The sequence below is a fragment of the Trichosurus vulpecula genome, chromosome 5, assembly GCF_011100635.1.
Source record: "Trichosurus vulpecula isolate mTriVul1 chromosome 5, mTriVul1.pri, whole genome shotgun sequence".
Lineage (NCBI taxonomy): Eukaryota > Metazoa > Chordata > Mammalia > Diprotodontia > Phalangeridae > Trichosurus > Trichosurus vulpecula.
The window spans coordinates 31902436-31907075 of record NC_050577.1 but is presented as its reverse complement, the minus strand read 5'-3'; the positions used below and the strand labels follow the sequence as shown (position 1 = coordinate 31907075).

The 4640-nt window shown below is 43.2% G+C and overlaps 1 pseudogene; it reads left to right on the top strand.

Annotated features, from left to right (window-relative positions):
• The first annotated feature begins 915 nt into the window (after positions 1-915).
• On the top strand, positions 916-1542 carry LOC118852190 (annotated as a pseudogene).
• The last annotated feature ends 3098 nt before the right edge of the window (positions 1543-4640 follow it).

The following is a 4640-nucleotide window of genomic DNA, read 5'->3' as shown; positions in this document are numbered from 1 at the left end:
TCAAGCACTAGTGAGAAGTAAGGACTGGAACAGGGAGGGAGACCAGTCAAAAGACTTCTGCTATTATCTCACAAAGATGCAGAGAATTTGAATCAGGGTAGTAGCAGTATGAATAGAAAGGGGGGAAAGATTGATGAAATATGGTAGAGTTAGATTTGGTGGGATTTGACAATTGATTAGGAGTGCAGAATAAGGGAGAGGGAAAAGTCATAGAGGATTCCAAGGATTCATGACTTGATAATTAGGAAAAGGGTAGTCCCAACAATAGGAAGAATTTAGGAAGGGGAGATATAGGTGGAAGAAAATGAGCTCGCTTTTGAAATTGAGATGTCTATGGGACATTCAGGTGGAAAATGTCCAGCGAATTATCAGAAATACAAGGCTAGAAAACTGTTGGAGCTGCAGATATAAATTGAAAGTCACATAACTAGAGGTGCTATGTATTGTATGTGTATACAAATAACGTGACCCTGGATCATTTAACCTCTCAGTGCCTCCAGGACACTCCCTGAGACTATAAATTGCAAATGGTATTCTGATCTGCCTTGTTGGAGGGAGGAACTTCAATAATGGAGTTCCCTACCTATATCAGTAAGGCAAAATTCATGACCTGGGAGAGGACAAGGGGTGTGCCTGAATGGTTCAGAATCATGAAGTATAAGGAATTCTCTAGGTAGAAGGCAGAGGACGTGTAACATTTATTTAGACTCCAAAGGATCAGGTTCAAGGACCAATGCCCCCAATTTGATACTATGGCAATAATATTCCAAAACCAATAAGCCCACCTCACTGTAGTAACAAGGAAATTATAACAAAATATTATAGCAAGAAATCAAATCATATTGTAGCTTCCCCTCAATGCTAGGGCGTCCCTATAAAAAGATCACTCATGGCTCTTTGCAGCTCACACCGACCATGGGAATCTCTCAAGACAACTGGCACAAGCGCCGCAAGACCAGGGGCAAGCGCAAGCCTTACCACAAGAAGCGCAAGTACGAGGCTGGGCCAGCTGCCCGCCAGCACCAAGATTGGGCCCCACTGCATCCACACCGTGCGAGTCAGGGAGGCAACAAAAAGTACCGGGCACTGAGGCTGGACATGGGCAACTTCTCCTGGGGCTCCGAGTGCTGTACCCGAAAAACAAGGATCATTGATGTGGTCTAAAATGCATCCAACAATGAGCTGGTCAGCACCAAGACACTGGTGAAGAATTGCATTGTGCTCATTGATAGTACCCCATGCCGCCAGTGGTATGAGTCCCACTATGTACTGCCATTGGGTCGGAAGAAGGGAGCGAAGCTGACTTCTGAGGAGGAAGAAATTCTAAATAAAAAGTGGTCAAAGAAGAGCCAGAAGAAGTATGATGAGCAGAAGAAGAATGCCAAGATCAGCTCACTTCTGGAGGAACAGTTCCAGTAGGGCAACCTCCTTGCCTGCATCACATCCAGGCCAGGCCAGTGTGGCCAAGCAGACGGCTACATGCTTGAAGGCAAAGAGCTTGAGTTCTATCTGAGAAAAATCAAAGCCCGAAAGGGCAAATAAACCATAATTTGGACATTCTCTAATGCAATAAATCCCCAGATCATTAAGAAAAAAAAAAAAGATCACTCATGAATCCCAACTCTCCAACCTCAGCACTCTCTCCTGCAGCTCTAATGGCTCCTGAGTTCCTTGATCTCACTCTGCACTCTTGATGCTGGGTCTCTGCTTCTGAATACTGCCTCTCTCCACTGCTACCAGTCCTAGCCATCATCTGATTGACTAGAACTCAGCGCACTGGTCTTAGCAACTCCCCTCAGGGCCTTGAGGGCTTCATGCCTCTCTCAAACTAGCAAACTAGTTTGCTAACTAGCCTGGGACCTCACATCTAGTTAGTGAAAGGGTATGGGCCTGTCTGTAATCAGACCTCCCTTTGTTGGCCCCACCTGAAGCCTATTCAATGGGCAAGAAAGATCTTTTACTTACTGATTGGCTTTACACTACCCTAGGAAAATCACTGGACTGTATCAAACAAAGAAAGGAACAAGAAAAATTTTAAGACTAGAGGTGATCATTGAAACCATAGCAGTGGATGAGGTTACCAAGAAAAAGACTGTGCAGAGATAAGAGAAAAGATCCAAAGACAGAGTATAATGGGGTGCTCCATCTGGTAGGGGGCGAGGAGCAGGGGGCGGGGAAAAGCCAGCAAGGGATATAGAGAAGGGTCATTTGGAGAAGTAGGAGAAGCATGAAAGCACATTGCCCCAGGAGGCAAGAGATAAGAGACCTTCAAGAAATGAGAGGATGGTCAACAGTGGCAAATGCAGGAAATTCAAGGAGGTGGAAGGCTGAAAAATGGCCACTGGATGAGCTTTAATGAGGTCATTCATGATCTTTGAGCAGTAAAGCAGTAGAGAAAGAAACAGGGGGGCAAGATGTTGAGGAAAGAGTAACCATATCTGTGTGGTGATTCAAGAAGCTCTCTCACAATTGGACAAAATTATCCCTGAAGAGCATTTAATTCCCTTTGCCTTGATCATTCAGCATCGTCATGCTTACTAATTGTGTTTCATGGGGCCTAAAAAATAGGGAAAGAAATGTCATAACAGATGATCAACCATGGTCTAATTTTAGAATGAGGTATATCATTGGGGATTGGGGGATGGGCCTGTGATTTCATTGGTCTAGAGAACTCTGTCTAGTAATGCAGGTCAGCACCTTCTCAGCAACTAGAGGACTCTCACAGACCCTAGAGAATGAAGACATTAAGCCTTTGGCCCAGGTTGTAGAGCCAAGGTCTCAAAGGCAGGACTCAGACCTAGAGCTTCCTTTCACGGAGGCTAGTTCTCTATCCATTGTACCAGGTTGGCTCTCGGTAGGTATACCAAAATTATATTTAGCAATCTGGTTGATTATCCTATTTGCGATCTTTGTGTAGATATGGTGAGCCTTATTTCAAGATCACCCAAAGGTTAGCCAACCAACAAGATCCAGACTCATAGGGTTAAAGCACCAAGCTTTCTTTCACATTATATACATATATATATACACACATACATATATATACACACATACATATATATCTACATGTATATATATGTATATATACACACATACATATACATATACATATATACGCATAGATATATGTACATGTATGTAGCGTGTATATCTACGCATACACATATATGTGTATGTTATGTATGTATGTATACACAGTGGTGAGTTGAGGACAGGCATATTAGAACTGACTAGCTACCACATAAACACATCAGTAAAAGACTGGTATGGTATGATGAGGTGGGGCAGGAATGCACATAGGTAGCCAAGATAAGGCTGAAACTCTTAGGGAAATGTTGTCAGATGTGAGCCCCAAGCATCCGGCCATAATAAAGGTAATACCTGATATTTACATATCCCTTTAAAGTTGACAAAGCACTTCACATATGTGATTTCATTTTATCCTTCCAACAACCCTGGCAGATAGCTGCGATTATCATTCCCATCATACAAATGAAGACATCGAGTCTGAGAGATTAAGTGACTTTCCCAGCTCGTGAGCATCTGAGGCAGGATGCACACTCGGGTCTTCTGCCTCCACGTCTGTCCACAGCGCTTCCTAACTGCCTACAGCCTAATTCTCTGACCCTGCAACTCATTCCCTGTTTCTGTCTCAGCCACCTAGGACTTGGTTGCTCTGAAGAAAGTCAGTCCCCATCCCAGCCTGGCCTTCTGGCCTGTGCTCATTTGCAGTCTGAGGTGGACTCTATCCTTCTTGTGCAAAAGAAAAAAAAAAGTTTCTAATCGAGTATTCTAATCACCAACACATTATGCCCCCCCACTTCAGTCAGAATAGGAAGTAAGAGATCAGACCAGGGCCTGCAGTGATTCCAGGAGGGTGCCAGCACCCCATGAGGCCTGGCTTGAAATGGCCTGTTCTGTTTATATTATTACAAAAACATCTTATACTTGAATGTCAGTGGTTACCACCACATTCTCTTGATCCATTAATCAAATCCATTTCATATGTTTCAGGAAAACATTGTTTGTGTAGTCACCAAGCAGCCCTATTGGAATCCAAGGGACACATGATTAATGATGGGATATCCTCTGGTTTTATTGGGTTTCACAGCCACCAAGATTGTAAACTCTTGGTTGTTATGTGGTGGGTCAATGGCTATCCTCCAGAAAACAGCTGGGTCACTGTTACTTAAGGAGCTCTCATTTTCTTGTTGCCCTGTTTCCAAAGATACAACCAAAGCCAAGAAGGGGGAGGAAAAAAGACATTGTTCACTTGGCAAAGGTTTCTGCTTAGTCAGAAAGAATTTATTTGAAAAGTTTGAATTGGTCTTTCCTTATGAAAAAACAAACAATGACCTTACCCTAGGTTTTCTATGACATCAAGTTAGAACAGGCAGCAGAGACATGAAGGTGTATTGCCAGTTAGAGAATAAAAACTCTTATCTGCGGCTAATTCAAGGCCATGCCTAGTCAACAGCAAATGAACCTTCCAAGAAGGGTGGTAGATTATTAACCATAGAACCATATCTGGTCAATGCAATGAGACATCAAAACATTTGTTTTAGCTCCTAATGAGAAAGAGTTTCAGGCCAAAACACATAACTTGTAACTAATGGATGCAGCCCATGTGGCAGGCGTTA